The 23,782-nt window shown below is 36.0% G+C and overlaps 1 pseudogene; it reads left to right on the top strand.

Annotated features, from left to right (window-relative positions):
• Positions 1 to 3,470: 3,470 nt before the first annotated feature.
• LOC141372466 (NADH dehydrogenase [ubiquinone] 1 beta subcomplex subunit 1 pseudogene) lies at positions 3,471 to 3,830 on the top strand (annotated as a pseudogene).
• The last annotated feature ends 19,952 nt before the right edge of the window (positions 3,831 to 23,782 follow it).

The following is a 23,782-nucleotide window of genomic DNA, read 5'->3' as shown; positions in this document are numbered from 1 at the left end:
TGATGTTCACATTTAGTAATCTCAAGGTTTTCTATTTGGTTAAACTTGTAGTTTTAATTTTTTCTTAATTGAATTGCATGTCACAATTAGTTAAAAAATTTCTCTTAAAAGTCAACAGTGAATCTTGTTAAATAGATATAATGGTTAGAGTAATAGTTTTTCATTTCATATGAACTAAATCAGCCAAATATCTTTTTCACTAGAAATTCTTTCACATATTCTGAGTTTGGCACTGGACAGGCATCTTTTTTTTTTTTAAGATTTTATTTATTTATTCATGAGAGAGAGAGAGAGAGAGAGAAGCAGAGGGAGAAGCAGGCTCCCAAGGAGCAGGGAGCCCGATGTGGGACTAGATCCCAGGACCCTAGGATCATGACCTGAGCCGAAGGCAGATGCTTAACCATCTGAGCCACCCAGGCGCCCCAGGACAGTCATCTTATGGGTCTTATATATCCTAAAATAAAACTACTTTTTATTTCGATGCTTCATAAAATTTTGTACAATATTGTCCCATTTTATAAAACAGAGAATGACAAACTCCTCTTTTGTAAGTATATGAGTATATATGTTTGTGTGTGTTTGTGTTAATATACATTCATACTAGGAAATACTACTCCATCAACTTTACTTATTTATAGACCTTTCTTTTGTATTTGTCCAGGGTCAAACTGCAGTTCACATGTCCATCCATCTCCCATACAGGAGAAGTGGGATTACTAGTTCAAAATTTCCACTGGTACTATTATTAATTACCCACAATTTGCTACCACCTTCTGTACTTGCTGACTCTGTGAGAAGTTAATCCAGAATTTTGTTGGAAAGAATGGCTCTTAGGTTTTTCAGATCTTTTCTGTCTTTGGCTCACCATTTTCCGGGCTTTTATTTCTCCATCTAGTTGATGCCAGATTCTCTGCCTCTCTCTTCCAGAAAGTACTCATAATTTCTTGCCTGGATAATTATTTTTGAAAGACCATACGAATTAATTTTGGTTATGTTTTCTGTCATTTCAATGGGATTTTTGGAAGGAAAGGGAGCAAAAAAAGTATAATTTTTTTTATAAAAATAAAAAGTGAAAAGTATAATACTTTTCACCTCTGACATTATACAAGATCTGTTATTTGTTTCTTTTTTTGGAAATTTAAAAAAAGTTACTTCAATTAAGAAAAGTACCTGATACTCTAATTCAGATCCCATATATCCCAAATATATTCTTCAGAAGTAAACTTTATTTCTATTCCGCTACGACCTCTTTCAGAGATTTTGAATCAAAATGCCAATGTTAAATGTGCAAGGCAGACTCACTGTGCAAACCCTTGAGACCATGGCTATAGAGTTTTCCAAGAGAAGTGCAGTAACACTGGTGATTTATGGCTGGCTGCAATAACGCTGTTACTGTTATGAGCCACTCTGGACAATCCCAGGAGACTAAAGCTTCCCTTTTCCCATCAATCATTACTGGAGTATTGAATGGGTGGCTAATGATGTTGTTGGCCTGTGGTTATATTCATGTCTCTTTTTTGGAGAACAATAATCTTCACATTTCTGCTTGTGGCCCTGGGCAGAGCTGGAAATGAGAATAAAATTTTCTATTTCCCGTCCAAAGGATGGAAATGCTGCCCCAGAGTCTGCCCATGCTGAAAGCTGAAACTATTGTTCATTCTCAAATGGTACTCACTTCCTCACCAATAAATCCACGGTTTCCACATCCCTGGTGGAAAGTTGAGAAATAACGTCACATATTACTATCCATCCCAAGTTTGGCTCACTTAACAATTAGATGACAAATTGAATAATTATTGCTGGCACTGAAAATGTAATTATTACTGCCCAAATAAAGTCACCACAGTGACCTCACAGCTGTGGATCATGATACAAGAATAGTGGCATTCTCTGACTTAGAAAAGACCCCACCGATCTAGGCCCTGTGCTGAAAGAGTGCTCAAGTCATGACAGGTTGAGTATGAGCCAGGCATCCCAGTGAAATCAAACCATTTACATTAGAGATAGAAAAAAATAGGTCACCCAGTGTAGATATGTTATTGCCATACTTTTAGTCTTTTTTGTAACTTCTAGAGTGGCCCATCTTTTGTCCCCATCCAGTAATGTATTTTTCCAATTTTCACATCATTCAGTATATCCACTTCCATAAATACTGTGCATTTTGTTTTTGTTGTTGTTTAAGTAGAATCCTTCTATGAATTGATTCTTCTGATCCTATCCTTAGTATTTCTCTGAATTGCCCAGAACTTCGGGTATTTCAACTTCTCTTTTTCATTCCCTTTATTAATTGTGGGATATTGGGCAAATCATTTAACTTCTCTGAGTGTGATGGATACTTAGCATGTGAGGTGATTTTGAACTTTCTACAAATTACAGATTCAATTAAAAGACATCTTTTCCGTCTCTATCAACTTTTAGCACAATATCTTATGCATAAGAAACATACAGTGAGTTGATGGGATTAACTAAATTAAGACACAGCCCTTGCCCTCAATAAAAGGCTGATTGTTATAAATGTGAGATGTCAGTTGGGAGCTGCTATAGCCAGCTTGTGTTATCTAGATGAGAATGGTGACTTAAAATCTTTATTCCATGGTGGGTAGAAGTCCAGAGCCTCTATTTCTGTCTATTCTTTGTGTAGGAGGGTAATGGAAAACTTAGGTAGGCTGGAATTCTTTAGTTTTTCCCCCTTATTTTGTTTCTGTCCTGTGGTGTATCACTCCAAGGTGAAATCTAGCTCTTTAATTGATTTTCAGTGCCAAAATACCACTCAAGCAAGCATTCATGAATTTAATAGACTTTATTTGTATTTCTTCTTTAAATTAAAAAAAAATCTTTCCAATGAAATTTCCCACTCACATCTACTTTCCATGTGTATCTACCTTTTATGTCCTTATTTTTATATAAATGTATATCATAAAATGTATAGTAATAGTAATATATTTTATGTTTGTAATGTATTTAATATATATGTTTTATATTTAAAACATTTATACAGTGGCATTTTGATGTACTTCTCATTCTACTTCTGATACTTTTCACAAAACTTTAGTTTCTAAGATCTATGTTGATATATATAATTTTAGCAGTCATACCTAATATAACACTTTATATTTTTATTTATTTATTTATTTATATATTATTATTTTATTATATATATTTTATTTATCTTTTAACTTAGATATTTAAAGATGCTTCCATTTAAGAAACAAAAGAGACAAACAAAGGGAAAAAAGAGAGAGCGGCAAACCAAGAAACAGACTCTGAATGATAGAGAACAAACTGATGACTACCAGGGAGAAGTCAGGGCAGATGGGTTAAAAAGGTGATGGGGATTAAGGAGTGCTCTTGTGCTGAGCACTGGGTGTTGTATGGAAGTGTGTACAACATTGTACACCTAAACTAATTTTACAGTATATATTAACTAACTGGAATTTAAATAAAACTTAAAAACATGCTTCTAGGGTCGTGGGGTCGTTTTTGGCATCAGGGCCGCAGCACTCAGGATGAATGTAATTCAGATTGTTCGTGACCACTGGGTACATATACTTGTGCCCACGGGGTTTGTCCTTGGATGTTATCTAGACAGAAAGAATGATGAAAAGCTGACTGCCTTCCAGAACAAAAGTTTGTTGTTTAAAAGGGAATTGAGACCCAATGAAGAAGTCACCTGGAAGTAAAGGCCCCCATGACTGAATTACAGAATGTTCATATTTTAAAAAATTAGGAGAGAAATAACACATTCGTTATTTAGTTTGAAGTGTGATTCTTTTTATGCCGAAGCAGTCTTCCACATTTCAAGTAATAGGCACACTTAGCTTAAAAATAAATTATTGAGTACTTGAAAAAAAAAATGCTTCCAATTCTTTGCTATTACGATGCTGCAAAGAGTGTGTTTATAGCTCTCTCTGTATTCAGGTATGTAAGTTTCTCTGGTGGTTTACAGCCAAAAGTGGAGTAGGGCACAGGGTATGCATATTCTTGGTTTCACTAGTCTACCAAATTGTACCCTAAAATGATTCCAATAATTCATAATCCCACAGTCCTTTCTAACATTTCATGTTGTCTAAATTATTATATTTGTTACTCACATTGGTATAAAATGGATACATGGATCTCTGTACATACATGGATATGTTTCTAGATCTGGCTTTCTTTTCAATTATTATAACACTGCCTTAATTACTATAGCCTTATAAAATATCTTATTTTCTTGTTGATTTAAGCTCTGCTATTTGCTTTATTTTTTGAAATTACAGTTATTTTACAATTTTATTTTTTATTAATTTTAAAATTTGCAAATTATGACTGCCACATTGCACAAGTTCCAAATGTCACCATTCATGTAGAATACAAACTGCAACAATATGGTCCTGTAGTAAATTCTTTTAAACTCTCTACATATTTTGACTGCATTTGCCACTGGATGTGCAGTCTAATTTGGCAGAAATAGATATATTTATTTCATTATCCTCTATAAGGATACAAATTTTCTTTTGTGTTCTTTTTTCTGCAACCTGGATCAGAGTCTGACATAGCAGGAACTCTAAAAATAATTGCTGAATGAATAAATAAAGTTTTCTACCTACCTATTCATTCATTCATTCATTCATTCATTCATGTGTCTGAGATATTTCTCTACCTATTGTGGTATATTTGGATGTCTATTAAATGCCATTTAATGCCGTTTACCTGTTTTTCAGAATGGCTTTGTAAAGCTTTTGTTAGGTTAAATCCTACTCTTATAGGTTTTATTGTTGTTATGACTGGCATATTACTCTCTAAATGATAATCGTGGGTATAGAGAAACTACTTTTGTTTTTTGAGATGAGGTTCATGTATCTTATTGTTACATTGTCATTAATTATAGAAGTTTGTCTATTGATTCTCCTTTTTTCCTATATTCATGATCATATCTTTTTCAAATGACATTTTGACTCTTTATTTAAATATTTGTCTTTTTTTATCCTGTCTGATTGTATTGACCTGAACCTCCATGAAGTTTGCATGATGTTTGCAGTACGTTTTTGCTAGTCACCTGTTATACAGTTAAATAAGATTACCTCTTTGTCTAGTTTGCTAAGGGCTTTTTAAAAACAAGTAAAAGTTACATTTTATTGAATGTTTTTATTTTTATATGATTTGAAATGACATGTTCCCCTTTAATCACTTAATGTAGTTAACATAAATTATCTAATTTTGAAGCATCTTTCAACTTATAAAATTAGTATAATTTGTAAAAGCAATAGAACTTACGGTGTGTTTCTACACAATACTGTTGGATTCATTTAGGTAATCTTTACATAGAATTTTTGTGAATATATTCACAAATGGAGATGATCTAGAATATTAATGTTTTGAATGTCTTTCTAATTTTGTCATATATGTTATACTGGTCTTATAAAAATTACAGGCCACTTTACCTTATTTCTGTACTCTAGAAAAAATTATTGAAGCTGTAGGTTATTACATGTTACTTGGATGGTTAGTAAAACCTGCCTGGATAAACTCTCTGGGTGGTGACTTTTGGAGAGATGTTTTATCTATCATTCTATTGGTTTTAGTGGTTTTTGAGCTAGTCCAGTCCTTTTTCTTAGGAAATATTTTCTGGCCAATCTTTAATTCATAATTTAAAAAAAAATCTCTGGTTTATAAGTAGTGGGTTTCCCTCTTTCATTCTGAATCTTGCTTATTTATCAGTGTTTTCTTTTTTCTTCATGAATCTTACTAAAGAATTTCCTATATTAGTTGTCTTTTAAAAATAGATTTAGTTTTGTTAATCCTTTCTCTTCTTTTTCTGTTTCATTGATTTTTGCTCTTATCTTAATTACTGGCTTATTACATAGTTTTAAAAAGTGTTCTTGCAAAAAATGTTCCATTGCTTAATTTCTAATTTTTAAGTTGAATGCTCAACTAATTTTAGACATTTTATTCCCTGTTAGATGTTTTTAAATCTATAAATTTGACTTTATATACATAACTTTGCTTTCAAAATTATGGTGTGCAGCACTTTCATGATCTTTTAACTATAAGTATTTCATAATTTGAGCTATTTGCTCTTTGACCCATTGATTTTGGGATGTAGGATAATGGGTTTTCAATTATATGGCTCGCTCTTTCTTTCTTTCTTTCTTTCTTTCTTTCTTTCTTTCTTTCTTTCTTTCTTTCTTTCTTTTTCTTTCTTGCTATCCTTTTGATTTCTAATTGTTTTATATTGTGGTAGCTCTTGGAGACGTTAGTAGGTGACGGTGACATAGTCTGTGGTTTGGACGTAGGGGCAAGCGGTGTTTGGAGGGCACCATTCTCAGGTCTGCAGGAAGGGGAGAAAGAGGAGGACCTTTGGAGACTGAGGGCAGAAGGTGGGCAAAACTGTGACAGCTCAGATATTAGCAAGTGAGCTCCCATTCAGGTCGTCTGCTGGCCTGACATCCCAGATTTCAGACTGAACTCTGCCTTGGACCTTCACAGACATGGGACTGCGGCCCCAGGGTTCCGCTCCAGAAACCTGAGTTACTTCCCCGGGGCCTTTGGTCTACTGAAGGTGAGAGACTGAGCTGCAAGCATGCTCAGTTCACTCCCACACTGTAACTTCACGTGGTCCTGCCCCTGCACTGCCTTTGGGCTAGAACTCAGTCCCCTCTATTTGGCTGGGCCCCCAGGTCAAGACACCACAGCCCTGTGACTCTCGCTAGGGCATTGGGGGAGGGGTCCATGAGGATTGGGGATTGCTTGATAGGTGGCATATACCAGACTCCTCAACTATAAGTCTGTGATCAGAGGCCTCTAGCACCTGTGGCACTCAGGTGTTTCTTATCCAAGACTCCCTTGCCAGCCCCCATAGATCTTCTGATATCTCGTGAGATTGGGCTTCCTCTAGGAAGAGTGGTCTCAGCAGCAGTGGCTGGGGCCCAATCCTGCCATTGTCTCAGTTGCCCCTGTTGCTCAGCTCATCTCAGCTTATCCTCTCCTTGTCCGTCCACCTGGAGTCCCATTTACTCTCCCTCACACAACCAGAGCCACAAAGCGCACCTTGTGGGCTCCAAATGCTTTCCTGGGAAACCTCATACTCCACTCACCAGGACCAGGCCCCAGCCCAACCTGCTTCCATTGTCTGTGGTTGGTGTAGCTATAGAGCAAGGGGCGCTTGAAGGAGATCATACTCCGGTCTGCAGGAAGAGGAGAAAGAGGAAAATGGCTGGTGACTGATCTTGGAAGGTGGGGGAAGCTGATAGCCCTGGGTATTTTCAGGTAAGCCCTTATTCAGGTTCTCTGCTGGCCGGACACACCTTACTTAATGATTTTAGAATGGAACTGCACATTTGGGTTTCTGCAGCCTTGAACCTTGGCATTTGTAGGATTGGGGATCTAGGGGTCACTGCAGTGGAACATTTGTTAGAGTTAATGAACCTATGTTGATATATCATTATCACCTAAGGTCCATAATTTATATTAGAGTACACTCTCCGTGTTGTACCTTCTATGGGTGTGGACAAATGTGCAATGGCATATATCCATCATTGTAGTATAATAGAGAATGGTTTCACTACTCTGTAAATTCTCTATGGCTTGCCTATTCTTCCCTTCCACCCTTAGCTTCTGGCAAATAATAATCTTTTTACTGCATCCATAGTTTTGCCTTTTCCTGAAATTGGAATCATACAGTATGTAGCCTGTTCAGATTGTCTCTTCCCTTATTAATTCCTCTGTGTGTTCCCCAAACGGTAGCTTATTTCCCTTTAGTGCTGAGTAATTTTCCATTCTTTGGATGTACCACAGTTTATCCATTCACCTACTGAAGGACATCTTGGTTGCTTCCAAGTTTTGGCAATTATGAATAAGTGGCTACAAGCTTCTGTGAATAGGTTTTTGTGTGGACATATATTTTCAACTTTTTTGGGTGAATACAAGAAGCACAATTGCCATATCATGGTAAAAGAATATTTAGTTTCGTTAGAAACAGCCTGTCTTCCAAAACAAATGTACTATTTTGTACTCCCACCAGCAATGAATGAGAGTTTCTCTTATTTCGTGTCCTCACCAACATTTGGTGTTGTCAGTATTCCAGATTTTGGCCATTCTAATAGGTGTGTAGTGGTATCTTGTTTTAATTTAGGTTTCCCTGATGACATATGATGTGGAGGATCTTTTCATATACTCATTGTCATCTGTATATCTTCTTTGTGAGATGTCTATTAAGGTCTTTGGCTCATTTTTAATTGGGTTATTTGTTTTCTTATTGAGTTTTATGAGTTCTTTTTATGTTTTGGATGACAGTCCTTTATCAGATGTGTTTTTCACAAATATTTTCTGCCTGTCCATGACTTGTCTTTTCATTCTTTTTATAGTGTCTTTCAGAGAGCAGAAGTTTTTAATTTTAATGAAGTCCAGTTTATCAATGATTTCTTTCATGGATTATGCTTTTGCTGTTGTATCTGAAAAGTCATTGCCATGTTAACAGACATCTAGATTTCTCCTATGTTGTCTTTTAAGAGTTTTATAGTTTTGCATTTCACATTTAGACCTGTGATCTATTTTTCTTTTTTTTAAAGGTTTTATTTATTTATTTGACAGAGAGAGACACAGCGAGAGAGGGAACACAAGCAGGGGGAGTGGGAGAGGGAGGAGCAGGCTTCCCGCGGAGCCGGGAGCCCGACGCGGGGCTCGATCCCAGGACCCTGGGACCATGACCTGAGCCGAAGGCAGACACTTAACGACTGAGCCACCCAGGCCTCCAACCTGTGATCTATTTTTGAGTTAATTTTTGTGAATAGTGTAGGGTCTGAGTCTAGATTCATTTTTTTTTTTCATGTGGATGTCTAGTTGTTCCAGCACCATTTGTTTAAAAGCCATTTTTTTCATTGTATTGCTTTTGCTCCTTTGTCAAAGATCAGTTGACTGTATTTATGTGAGTCTATTTCTCAGCTCTCTATTATGTTCCATTGATCTACTTATCTATTCTTTCACCAACACCACACTGTCTTGATTACCGTAGCTTTACAGTAAGTATTGATGTCAGGTAGCCTCAGCTCTCTTTTTTTCCTTCACCATTGTGTTGACTGTTCTGGGTTTTTGCCTCTCCATAGAAACTTTAGACTTAGCTTGTCAATATTCACAAAATAACTTGCTGAGAATTTGATTGGGATTTCACTGAATCCAAAGATGATTTTGGAAAGAACTGACATCCTGATAATACTGAGTCTTTCTGTTTGTGAACATAGAATAGCTCTCCATTTATTTAGTTCTTTGATTTTGTTCATCAGTTTTGTAATTTGCCTCAGATATTGTATGTATGTTGGTAGATTTTTACCTAAGTATTTCATTTTTGTGGGTGCTAATGTAAATGTACTGTGTTTTTCACTTCAAATTCCATTTGTTATTGCTGGTAAGTGGGAAAGTGACTGACTTTTGTATATTAACCTTGTATCCTTCATTCTTGCTAAATCACTTAACTAGTTTCAATAGTTTTCTTGTGATTCCTTCACATTTTATACACATATGATTATGTCATCTGCAAAGACAGTTTTATTTCTTCCTTACCAACTTGTATATCTTTAATTTCTTTTTGTTGTTTTATTGTGTTAGTTAGAAATTCCAGTATGGTGTTGAAAAGGAGTAGTGAGAGAGGACATTTTTGCCTTGTTCCTGATCTAGTGAACTCTGATTTTCTCACCACTAAGTATGATGTTAGTTATAGGTTTTTGTAGATATTATTTGTCAAGTTGAGGATGCCCCCTCTATTCCTAGTTTATGTCATGAGTGGGTATTGGATTTTGTCAAATGCTTTTTTTGCATCTATTGATATGATCATATTTCTTTTTTAGCATACTGGTATGATGGATTATAATAATTAAATTTTGAATTTGAACCAGCCATGTATACCTGGGATAAATCCTATTTGATCATGATGTGTAATTCTCTTTATATATGTTGGAATCAATTTGCTAATATTTTACTGAGGATTTCTGCATCTCTGTTCATGAGAGATATTGGTCTGTAGTTTTTCTGGTAATGTCTTTGTCTTGTTTTGGTATTAGGTAATACTTACCTCATCACATTATCCTTTTAACCTGATTAATGATGGATTTTTGAGTATATTCTGTGTATGTAAAAAGAATGTACATTCTAAGTTTACTGGATCTACATTTTTTTGATATATTCAGTAGGTCAAAGTTAAAACTATAATTCTAACACCTGAAGCTAATGTAAAATGTGTGTCAACTATACTTCAATAAAAAAATCATAAAAATATAATTCTATTCTTCTATGTCCTTTTTTTTCTTTGCTTGATCTATTAGTTTTTAGACGAATGTGTTTGAATCTTTAAAGTAAAGATTATTTTTATTTCCTAGTATTTCAGTCTTTGCTTTGCGTGCTTTGAGACCCTATTATTGGGAATCTGTATTTATGATTTTATGTGTTATTAGTGTGTAGTTTATTTTTCCAGTATGAAATGCTCATCTTTATCTTTTATGGGATTTTTTACCTTACATTATATTTCAGCTGGTACATATTGCTTAACATTTGTGTTAATCCTTTTGTTTTCTATCGTTTTGTGTCAGTTTCCTTGTTTAGGCTTCTAGAGTAACATGCTTGGATTTATTTGGAAAAAAATTATTTTGAGAGTTTGTGTTTCAAAAGGGTGAATTTAAATCTGTTTTTTTAAAATTTTTTATTGTTATGTTAATCACCATACATTACCTCATTAGTTTTTGATGTAGTGTTCCATGATTCATTGTTTGCATATAACATCCAGTGCTCCATGCACTACGTGCCCTCTTTAATACCCATCACCAGGCTAACCCATCCCCCCCAACCCTCTCCTCTCTAGAACCCTGTTTGTTTCTCAGAGTCCATAGTCTCTCATGGTTCTTCTCCTTCTCCGAAATGCCCCCCTTCATTTTTCCCTTCCTGCTATCTTCTTCTTCTTTTTTTTAAAACATATAATGTATTATTTGTGTCAGAGGTACAGGTCTGTGATTCAACAGTCTTACACAATTCACAGCGCTCACCATAGCACATACTCTCCCCAATTATCACCCAGCCATCCCATCCCTCCCAACCCCCCACCACTCCAGCAACCCTCAGTTTGTTTCCTGAGATTAAGAATTCCTCATATCAGTGAGATCATATGGTACATGTCTTTCTCTGATTGACTTCTTTCGCTCAGCATAATACCCTCCAGTTCCATCCACATTGTTGCAAATGGCAAGATTTCATTCCTTCTGATGGCTGCATAATATTCCATTGTATGTATATACCACCTCTTCTTTATCCATTCATCTGTCGATGGACATCTTCACTCTTTCCATAGTTTGGCTATTGTGGAAATTGCTGCTATAAACATCAGGGTGCATGTACCCCTTCAGATCCCTACATTTCTATCTTTGTGGTAAATACCCAGTAGTGCAATTGCTGGGTTGTATGGTAGCTCTATTTTCAACTTTTTAAGGAACCTCCATACTGTTTTCCAGAGTGGCTGCACCAGCTTGCATTCCCACCAACAGTGTAGGAGGGTTCCCCTTTCTCCACATCCCCGCCAACATCTGTCGTTTCCTGACTTGTTAATTTTAGCCACTCTGACTGGTGTGAGGTGGTATCTCATTGTGGTTTTGATTTGGATTTCCCTGATGCTGAGCAATGCTGAGCACTTTTTCATGTGTCTGTTGGCCATTTGGATGTCTTCTTTGGAAAAATGTCTGTTCATGTCTTCTGCCCATTTCTTGATTGGATCATTTGTTGTTTGGGTGTTGAGTTTGATAAGTTCTTTATAGATTTTGGATACTAGCCCTTTATCTGATATGTCATTTGCAAATATCTTCTCCCATTCTGTTGGTTGTCTTTTGGTTTTGTGGACTGTTTCTTTTGCTGTGCAAAAGCTTTTTATCTTGATGAAGTCCCAATGGTTCATTTTTGCCCTTGCTTCCCTTGCCTTTGGCAATGTTTCTAGGAAGAAGTTGCAGCAGCTGAGGTCAAAGATGTTGCTGCCTGTGTTCTCCTTTAGGATTTTGATGGACTCCTGTCTCACACTTAGGTCTTTCATCCATTTGGAGTCTATTTTTGTGTGTGGTGTAAGGAAATGGTCCAGTTTCATTCTTCTGCATGTGGCTGTCCAATTTTCCCAACACCATTTGTTGAAGAGACTGTCTTTTTTCCATTGGACATTCTTTCCTGCTTTGTCAAAGATAAGTTGACCATAGAGTTGAGGGTCCATTTCTGGGCTCTCTATTCTGTTCCATTGATCTATGTGTCTGTTTTTGTGCCAGTACCATACTGTCTTAATGATGACAGCTTTGTAATAGAGCTTGAAGTCCGGAATTGTGATGCCACAGCTTTGCTTTACTTTTTCAACATTCCTGGCTATTCAGAGTCTTTTCTGGTTCCATACAAATTTTAGGAATATTTGCTCCATTTCTTTGAAAAAAGTTGATGGTATTTTTATAGGGATTGCATTGAATGTGTAGATTGCTCTAGATAGCATTGACATCTTCACAATATCTGTTCTTCCAATCCATGAGCATGGAACATTTTTCCATTTCTTTGTGTCTTCCTCAATTTCTTTCATGAGTATTTTATAGGTTTCTGAGTACAGATTCTTTGCCTCTTTGGTTAGATTTATTCCTAGGTAGCTTATAGTTTTGGGTGCAATTGTAAATGGGATTGACTCCTTAATTTCTCTTTATTTGTCTTGTTGTTGGTGTATAGGAATGACACTGATTTCTGTGCATTGATTTTATATCCTGCCACTTTACTAAATTCCTGTATGAATTCTAGCATTTTTGGGGTGGAGTCTTTTGGGTTTTGTACATAAAGTATCATATCATCTGCAAAGAGTGAGAGTTTGACTTCTTCTGTGCTGATTTGGATGCCTTTTGTTTCTTTTTGTTTTCTGATTGCTGTGGCTAGGACTTCTAATGCTATGTTGAATAGCAGTGGTGATAGTGGAGATCCCTGCCATGTTCCTGACCTTAGGGGGAAAGCTGTACATTTTTCCCCATTGAGAATGATATTTGCTGTGGGTTTTTCATAGATGTCTTTTATGATATTGAGGTATGTACCCTCTATCCCTATACTCTGAAGAGTTTTGATCAAGAAAGGATGCTGTACTTTGTCACATGCTTTTTCTGCATCTATTGAGAGGATCATATGGTTCTTGTTCTTTCTTTTATTAATGTATCATATCACAATGATTGATTTGCAGATGTTGAACCGACCTTGCAGCCAAGGGATAAATCCCACTAGGTCGTGGTGAATAATCCTTTTAATGTACTGTTGGATCCTATTGGCTAGTATTTTGGTGAGAATTTTTGCATCCATGTTCATCAAGGATATTGGTCTGTAATTCTCCTCTTTGATGGGGTCTTTGTCTGGTTTTGGGATCAAGGTAATGGTGGTCTCATAAAACGAGTTTGGAAGTTTTCCTTCCATTTCTATTTTTTGAAACAGTTTTAGAAGAATAGGTATTAATTCTTCTTTAAATGTTTGGTAGAATTCCCCTGGGAAGCCATCTGGCCCTGAGCTCTTGTTTGTTGGGAGATTTTTGATTACTACTTCAATTTCCTTACTGGTGATAGGTCTGTTCAAGTTTTCTATTTCTTCCTGGTTTAGTTTTGGTAGTTGATACATCTCTAGGAATGCATCCATTTCTTCCAGATTATCTAATTTGCTGGCATATAGTTGCTCTTAATATGTTCTTATAATTGTTTGTATTTCTTTGGTGTTGGTTGTGATCTCTCCCTTTCATTCATTATTTTATTGATTTGGGTCATTTCTCTTTTCTTTTTGAGAAATCTGGCCAGGGGTTTATCAATCTTGTAAATTCTTTCAAAGAACCAGCTCCTAGTTTCGTTGATCTGTTCTACTGTTCTTTTGGTTTCTATTTCATTGATTTCTGCTCTGATATTTATTATTTCTCTTCTCCTGCTAGGCTTAGGCTTTATTTGCTGTTCTTTCTCCAGCTCCTTTAGGTGTAGGGTTAGGTTGTGTATTTGAGACCTTTTTCATTTCTTGAGAAAGGCTTGTATTGCTATACACTTTCCTCTTAGGACTGCCTTTGCCTCATCCCAAAGATTTTGAACAGTTGTGTTTTCATTTTCTTTTTTTTTTTTTAAAGATTTATTTATTTATTTGAGAGAGCGAGAATGAGAATACATGAGAGGGGGGAGGGTTAGAGGGAGAAGCAGGCTCCTCGCTGAGCAGGGAGCCCGATGTGGGACTCGATCCTGGGACTCCAGGATCATGACCTGAGCCGAAGGCAGTCGCCCAACCAACTGAGGCACCCAGGTGCCCTGTGTTTTCATTTTCATTGGTTTCCATGAATTTTTTAAATTATTCTTCAGTTTCCTGGTTGACCCATTCATTCTTTAGTAGGATGCTCTTTAGCCTCCATGTATTTGAGTTCTTTCCGACTTTCCTTGTGATTGAGTTCTAGTTTCAAAGCACTGTGGTCTGAAAATATGCAGGGAATAATCCCAATCTTCTGGTACTGGTTGAGACATGATTTGTGACCTAGGATGTGATCTATTCTGGAGGATGTTCCATGGGCACTAGAGAAGAATGTGTAATCTGTTGCCATGAATTCTATGTGCAGTATTCCCTTATTGTTGGAGTTCTGCCATTCTCATTGATCGGTAAACTTGGTCTTGGCAGGCTGTTCTTACTGGTCCTCTGGGGGAGGGGCCTGTTGCCATGGTTCCCATATGTCTTTGCTGGAGGTGGAATTGCCCTGCCCTTGCCGGCCCGGGCTAAGTAATCTGCTCGGGCTTGCTCTCGGGAGCTTTTGTTCCCTGCAAGCTCTCTGTACAGCTTTGGAGGAGGAGAGTGAAAATGGCGGCCTCACAATCTCTGCCCTGGAGGAGCTGAGAATTTGGGGCCCCATTCCTCAGTGCGCCCCCAGAGAAAAGCAGTCAATCACTCCTGTTTCCCCAGTCTCTGGGTGCACTCTGCCCTCACCTGGCCTGTGACTGAACATTTCTATCTCTGGCACACAACCCCGTGTGGAGTCTCCAAACCCAGCAAATCCCCGTGGTGAGTTCCCATGCCTCTCCTCCTGGGGGAGGAAGGGGAGTCTCCCTGGATCTGCGGTTTGTTTGGTTCCTGCTGGAAGAGCAGTGGCCCGACTGTGCTGGGGATCATGGTTTATGGCAACCCCAAGCTGAGAGCCCGCTCCTCAGCTCCGTTTCTGCAGGCGGCTTCCCTGCTCTGATCCTGGGAGCCCCGCTGCACTGAGGCACCTCCGGTCTTTCTGTGACCCCGAGGGTCCTGAGACCACATTGTCCCAGTGAGGGTTCCACTCCCCCCTTAGCCACTGGAGCAACGTCCCTCAGCATAGCTGACTTCTAAAGGTTCCGATTTTGTGCTCCACTGCTCTATCACTTGCCAGAAGTGGCCGACGGAGGCCCCCTTCCCTGCTGTCTATCTTCCCAAATATCACCTCCGATTCATTTCTCTGCAGTCCTACCTTCCAGAAAGTGGTTGCTTTTCTGTTCAGAGTTGCTGCTATTCTTTTCTTTGATCTCCTGTTGAGTTCGTAGGTGTTCAGAATGGTTTGATCCCTATCCAGCTGAATTCCTGGGACCAGATGAAATTTAGGTCTCCTACTCCTCTGCCGTCTTGCTCCTCCCCACCAGGACTTTTTCTAATATTTTATTTTGCATTCATACTTACCGTGCTTTATTTCTTTCCCACTTTTGATTGGAGATAGAATTTTCTTTGTTCAGATTTCATTTATTTCCTAGATCCTTGGTTAGAAAGAGTGCTTTCTCTTTTATTTGTCTATTCATTGCCACTATAATTAAGACCCAAAGCTGTACTTTTTTCAATCAATAAAAAGCAAAAACCTCAACTCATTTTCAATTTTAATTCTACCCTTCCCTCCCCACTGCCCCAACCATGCTCCATCTTCATTCTGATTCTTCATCTGGTGGGTTTGGTGCAGAGGAAGGGATCAGTGACAGTGGCCTTAATATTTTTCCTAGAGTGGACAATCAAATTGACTTTGGTGAAGTTATTTTGAGAAGTGAGATTTTAGGAATGGGTAACAATTCATAATCCATAAACTGTTGTCACTAGCCTGGTTTCTTCCCTCTTCTTCCCTTTCCCTTTTCCCTTCTTACTCTTTCAGTCCTAGATATTCTCCACAAGCTCTAGAGACTTCTCTTTCTATTGTGCAGAGATGTATCTCCTTACTGTTGAATTTTACTTCAACTAATTATACTCAGTCTCTTGTGGAAGACTATTCTTATTACAAATTGGTGAATTTTTCCTTAAAAAATTTCCTTTTAAGAGGATATGTGGTACCACCTGGGAAAATAATGGAATAGTGTTATTTTTTTTACATAAGATAATTCTGGTGTAATTAGGAGGAGTAAAATTGGAAAAGAAAGTCTATTTGAATATTTGTTTCATGGGTCAATGAAAATTTGGAAGGAGAAGAGTTCTTACAAACAAATTGCTGATGGTTTTCATGGCTTTTTTTTTTTTTTAAGATTTTATTTGTTTAGTAGGAGAGAGAGAGAGGAAGCACAAGCAGGGGGAGTGGCAGGCAGAAGGAGAAGCAGACTCCTCTCTGAGCAGGGAGCCCAATGTGGGACTCAATTCCAGGACCCTGAGATCATGACCTGAGCCAAAGGCAGACGCTTAACCAACTGATCCACCCAAGTGTCCCTTTATGAATTTTTTTTTAAACAGTGAGAAATTCTTCTCCATGCAATTTGGTTTAACTAAAATGTATTCTATAGTAGAAGAGATGATGCATATTTGGTATGTACTGTTAATGCCTTGGCAGAGAAAAGACTCTAGGAGGTGAGGTTTTTTTTCCCCTTTTTAAATCTCTGGCAGATTGCAATGAACAATTTTTGGGAAGAAAAGAGTGGTTTAAAGCAGAGGGAAGCAAAGCAACAATGGGTTTCTTATTGATGGTTGTGGTACTCAAGTAAGTAACTTAAACTCTATATTTCTGCATTATAGGATTTGAAGGCTCCTGCTGAACTTGAGTCTCAAGGTTTCCAAGTTTTCAACTGTTAGGAGGAAATGGTAGGATAATTACTTGCTGGTAAAGTGCTTTGAGATCCTTAAATAAAAGCTTTCAGTGTGTGAGTTTAGAGCTTTACTTTAAAGAGAGAGAGAACCTTTGGTGGTAGCTTTATCCATTTTTTTCTGTATTATAATTTTTTTTTTTCAGACACATCAGGGTTCTTTTGTGGATTGCTTCTGTCTTTATGGAATTCTGGCTTTTAACTAGCACCCAGGCAGCTTTTGGAAACAAAATGATAACAAAAGCAACATGCAGTCACTTCTTTGTTGTGTGGGTTTTTCCCCCATTTTAGTCTTTTATCTTTACATTTTCCTTTTTGTCTGACATTTCTGCATTCATCACCCCATGTCTCGTTGCAATAAGGCTATTATAAGATGGATGGATGAGGAGATGACAGGAACATAGACAATTCATGTTTTTCATTTCCTTTGTAGCTGGAGTTTTAATAGTTTTCTAAATCTGTATTTATCTTCTTATCAAAACCCTCTTTTAAAGCAGGTAGATAGTAGTCTTTCTTCCTATCTCATTCGCAAAACATTTTCCATGATTCCTATTCTTACAATATTAATGAGTCTATTGTGAAGATAAGGAGATACAGTTTCACTTATGATTCAGTGAACTAACAACTAACTTAATACATGCTCAAAGGCCTCAGAACCCCTTTCTCTAGAAGTTAAGGTAATTGTAATCCTAGGCATCCTTTTTCTAACTCAGTGAGCAGGAGCCTGCAGAACAGTATTCAAAAGGAAGCTTTCTGATGGGTGGTCTTGTCATTTCCAAATTGTGTGATCTTGCCATAGAGTTGGAAATGGGGTTCAAGTCAGAATTTTTAAATAAGACAGTTTCCTAAAAAGTCAAGGTCAATTACATGAGAATTGTTCACTCTGATTTCACTCAGAATTAATATAAAAAAGTAATGTTATAGCACAAAGACACTGTGAAATAATTGAAAATGAATTTCCATGAGTAGATGGTAAATTAATTTCATTCCTTCCTGGGTGGCCAGCTTTTCATCTTTGAAGGAGGCACTTACAAATTATTTGAGTGTAACAGTGTGTATAAGAGAGTCACAATTATGCAGCATGTATCCTGTGGTTATTTTACCATAGCATCAAAGTCTAGACCAACAGTGAAGTTCCAGTCCATCAGCCGGCTATTGGTCAACGTTATGTCACATATATTTAGAAACATATGACTTGAATTAATGCACATTTCAAGTTTATTCTATGTGTTTGTTGAGGTAGAATAAATATCTGGATAGTGAAAAATTTCACTAAAATACAGTTAGTTGGTTTTACCTTGTTATATACCTCTGCCTTCCTTAGTCTTTTTTTGGGCCTGCAGACTTAGTGTTGTCAATTCCCTACACCGCTGATGACAGTCAGTACTTTACGAAGCCCATGGCTAGCCATAGGTGAAGGCTCTTATTCATCATACTGTTATTCATCATATGTTATATCAACATATATGTGTTGATAGTGCATAAAGTTAATCCTGAGCCCCTATGGTCTCTGATAGGCAGGTCTTTGTAATCCCTATTATAGTTTCCAAATTTATGTGGCTAGGTTTCTACTTTGATTTTGTTATTTTTTCCTTCACTTCTCCTGGTGGGACTTCACTACTCTAGGTTAGGGTTGTGACACTGTATAGTTATCTGTTGTCAACATTTCTTCCTTTTCCATGGCACGTGTGTGTGTGTGTATAAAAGATGTGATATATCTCTATATAGATATAGATATACATATATATCTATATATTTTTATCCATTCATCCACCGATACTTAGTTTGCTTCTATATCTTATCTATTATAAATAATGCAGTGATTATGAGGATAGATATGTCTTTGATATCTTGTTTTTGTATCTTTTGGAATATATACCCAGAAGTGGAATTGATGGATCATATAGTAGTTCTAATTTTACTTTTTTGAGGAGTCTCCATACTGTTTTCCATAGTGGCTGCCCTAATTTGTGTTCCCCCCATGGTCAACAAGTATTCTCTCTTCTCTACATCCTCACCAACACTTGTTTTCTCTTGTCTTTTTGATTATAACCATTCTAACAAGTGTGAGGAGATAACTCATTGTGGTTTTAATTTGCATCTACAAGATGTTTAGTGATGTTGACTACCTTTTATATAACTGTTGGTCGTTTGTATGTCTTCTTTGAAAAATGTCTATTCAGTTCCTCTGCTCATATTTTACATACTTGAACATTTTAATAAAGTTTTTAAAAAACGATTTTATTTATTTATTTGAGAGAGAGAGAGTGTGTGTACATGAGTGGGGGAAGGGGCAGAGGGAGAAGAAGACCCCCTCCTGGGCAGGAAGCCCAACATGGAGCTCAATCCCAGGACCCTGAGATCATAACCTGAGCCAAAGGCAGATGCTTAATGACTGAGCCACCCAGGTGCCCCTAATAAAGTTTTAATAAAGAGATAGAGTCCTTGAAGTAAAAATATCAGGTCCCAGAAAACTGTCATTACCTTACAAATGTTTCCATCTTTTTCTAAATTTACAAATTAATTATATGTTAATATGCCACATGTACCTAAAAGTCTGATATATGATACAGTTGCCAGTAGGGGAAGGACAGATTGTTTGATGGATGATGTAGGGAAAACCTCAACAAATGCAGAGAAATTAAGCTAGAATACTTGGCACCATAAATATAGTCTTCCAGTTTGATTAAATATCTAAATGTAGAAGTAAAAACTAAGATTCAGTTCCTAAACTTTATTTTGTACCATGATTTGTTTTTTTTGTTCTTGAGTAAGCATCATAATTTTTTATTATTATGGCATTTGTTGTATGCCTTGATATTTGGTAAAATGTTTAATCTCTGTATTTTTCTAAGTTTTTTCTTTTTTTTTCTTTTTCTAAGTTGACTTAGTTATTCACTGGTGTTTATCCTTCCATATAAATTTGAGAATAGGTTTGTAAGTTCTTCAAAAGATCTGACTATAATATTGATCAAAATTGCTTTGAATATGTGGATTAATCTGTGATAATTGACCTAATAAGTGTTAAATCATTCTCTCCATGTACATGTATGTCTAGTTTTTCAAATCTTCCTTTATGCTTTTTAAAATAAAATATAGTCTAATTTCATGAGCTTTAGTAGAGTTGTAACTGATTTAAAAGTTTAGTGGGTAATTACTAGATTATTTAAATTTTATGTTGCTATTTTGGATGATATTTCAGATTGCACAAGATTTTCCAGTTAGCCATTACTGGTAGAGAGGAATAGTATTCATTTTTTAAGTTGGACTTGTACCTTGCAATATTATTAAGCATTAAAATTAGTTTTAACAGTTTGTATATTCAGTGTCTATGTAAATGATGATAACATCTGCAAACAATGAAAGTTTAATTTATTCTCTTTTAATTCATAAAACTCTTTCACCCTTTTATTATAATAAAAATTTGGCTAGGACCTCCAATATTATGTTAAAATATTAATGGTATTTATGGACACATGGTGTTTTTCTTATCTTAATGGGAAGACATCTAAGATTTTATATTAAGAATATAAGTTGTTCTGATAAGAAAACAGTAAAAAACAACAGAAAGAAAACTACAGGTCAAAATTGTATTGATCTGTATTGAAGAGATTCAATATCTCTTTTGAATATAGATGAAAAAATGTTCAACAGAATGTCAGCAAAAGAATCTGGCAATATAGAAAATATACCAACACCAAGTGGAATTTATTCCAGGAAAGTAAAGTTGGTGTAGCATCTGAATGTAATACATCATATCAGTAAAGAATAAAAAACTACATGATAATTTTAATAGATACAGAAAAAACATTTCTCAACATCATTTCATAAGAATATTCAACAAACTAGGAATATAAGGGAACTCCCTTAACCTGATAAAGGCTATCTATGAAAACCCACAGTTAACATCATACAGAGTGGTTAAAGACTAAATACTTTCCAAGATAAGGAACAAGACGAAGATGTATGCCCTTGCCACTTCTATTCAATATTGTACCAGAGATTTTAGCAGAGAAATTTTAGACAATAAGATGAAATGACAGGCACTCAAATTGGAAAGGAAGAAGTAAAATTATCTTTATTCAAAGATGACATGATCTTGCATATAAGGAATCCATTAAAACCTTTAGCAGTAATAAATGAGTCCAGCAAGGTTATAAGATTCAAGATCAATATGCAAAAGTCACCTGTATTTTATACACTAGCAATGAATGACCCAAAAATGAAATTAAGAACACAATTTTTCCTTAAAATAGCATATAATTTTCAGAATACAGGTCTTTTACTTCTTTGGTTAAGTTTATTGCTAGGTATATTACCCTACTTGGTGCAAATGTAAATGGAATTGTTTTCTTAATTTCTCTTTGTGCTACTTCATTTTTAGTGTATAGGAACACTACCAATTTCTGGGTATTAATTTTGTATCATGAAACCTGACTGAATTCATTTATTACTTCTAATAGAGTTTTGGTGGGGTCTTCAGTGTTTTTTATGTATAGTATCATGTCATCTGCAAATAGTGATAGTTTAACTTCTTTATTATCAGTATGGATGCGTCTTATTTCTTTTACTTGTCTGATTGCTGTGGCTAGGACTTCCAGTACTATGTTGAATAGAAGTTATGAGAATGGCCATCCTTGCCTTGTTCTTGATCTTGGAGGAAATGCTTTCAGTTTTTCACCATTGAGCATGGTGTAGCTGTGGGGTTTTCATATATGGCCTTTATTATGTTTCCTCTAAACACACTTTGTTGAGAGTTTTTATCATGAACAGATGTTGAATTTTGTTAAATGCCTTTTCTGCATGTATTGAGATGATCATATGATTTTTATCCTTTGTTTTGTTGATGTGGTATATCACATTGATTGATTTGTGAATATTGAACCATCCTTGCATCCCTGGGATAAATCCCACCTGATCTTTATGAATGATCCTTTTAAAGTATCACTGAGTACAGCTTGCTAATATTTTGTTGAAGATTTTTGCATCTATGTTCATCAGGGATATTGGTTTATAGCTTTCTTTTTTTTTTTGTGATGTTTTTGTTTGGTTTTGATGTCAGGGTAATGCTGGCCTCATAGTATGTAATTGGAAGCTCTCCTCCTTTTTCTCTTTTTTTGGAATAGTTTGAGGAAAATAGGTATTTACAGCATAAGGAATATGGCCAATGCTATTGTAATAGCATTGTATGGTGACAGATGACAGCCACACTTGTGGTGAGCGTAGCATAACAAATAGAGAAGATGAAATACTTATGAATAAATTTAAAAGAAGAAATGTAATACTCTGAAAGTGATAAAACATTGCTGAAAGAAATTAAAGAACATCTAAAGTAAATGGAAATACATCTCATGTTTATAGAGGAATAATACTCTTATGATGAAAACATTCCCTAAATTGATCTACAGATTCAATGCAATTTTAATCAGAATCTCAACTTTATTTTTTGTAGAAGCTGACAATCTGACCTTAAAATTAATTTTGAAATTCAAGATCCAAGAGGCAAAATGATCTTGAAAAATCGGAGCAAATTTGGTGGACTTACATTACTGATTTCAAAACTTACTACAGAACAGTAGTAATCAACACGGTGTGGTAGCACCATAAGGATAGACATTCAGATCAGTGGAGTAGAATTTAGAGTCCAAAAATAAATCCTTATGTTTAAGGTCAATTGATTTTCTTTCTTTCTTTTTTTTTTTTAAGATTTTATTTATTTATTTGAGAGAGCGAGAGAGAGCTTGAGAGAGAGAGAGAGAGATAACATGCAGGGGGCAAGGTAGAGGGAGAAGCAGACTTCCTGCTGAGTAAGGAGCCCAATGTGGGACTCGATTCCAGGACTCTGGGATCATGACCTGAGCTGAAGGCAGACGCTTAACCAACTGAGCCACCCAGGCACCCCTAAGGTCAATTGATTTTCAACAACAGTACATAAACAATTCAAAGGAGAAAGAATAGTCTTTTCAATAAATGGTCCTAGGACAAATGTCTATCCACATGCAAAAGAATGAAGTTGGACTCCTTCCTCATACTAAATACAAAAATTGACTAAAACTGGATTACAGACTTAAATGTGAGAACTAAAATTATAAAATTCTTAGAAGAAAAATATAGGTGTAAATCTTTATGACTCTAGATTTGGTAATGGCTTTTAGATATGACACCAAAAATACAAGCAATAAAAGAAAAAATAGATAAATTGAACTTCACTAAAATTAAAATTTTATGTATATCAAAGGACATCTGAGAAAGTGAAAAGACAACTTTGGGAGGAAATATTTGCAAATATTGTACCTGATAAGAGACTTGTCTCTAAAATATATAAAGAACTCTTAGAACTCAATACAAAAAAGACAAATGACACAATTGAAAAAAAGACAAGAACATTTGTTTAGAAATTTCTCTGAAGAAGATATACAAATGACCAATAAATACATGATAAGATGCTGAATATCATTAACCATCAGGGAATTGGAAATCAAAACCATAATGAGATATCACTTCAAACCCACTAGGATGGTTATAATTAAAAAAGAAAGAATATCTAGTATTAGTCAGGATGTGGAGAAATTGAAACCCTCATACCTTGACTGGTGAGAATATAAAATGGTGCTGCCATTTTGGAAAAACATGTGAGTTCCTCAAAAAGTTAAACATAGAGTTACCATTTGACCCAGAAATTCAACTCTATGGTATATATCCAAGCAAAATGGAAACATATCCACACAAAAACTTGAACTTAATTGTCC

The sequence above is a fragment of the Callorhinus ursinus genome, unplaced genomic scaffold (assembly GCF_003265705.2).
Source record: "Callorhinus ursinus isolate GAN/ISIS: 27379988/994484 unplaced genomic scaffold, GSC_fseal_2.0 scaffold4, whole genome shotgun sequence".
In the NCBI taxonomy this organism is placed as follows: Eukaryota; Metazoa; Chordata; class Mammalia; order Carnivora; family Otariidae; genus Callorhinus; species Callorhinus ursinus.
The sequence above is the reverse complement of the archived record's forward strand: the minus strand, read 5'-3'. Positions and strand labels throughout refer to the sequence as shown.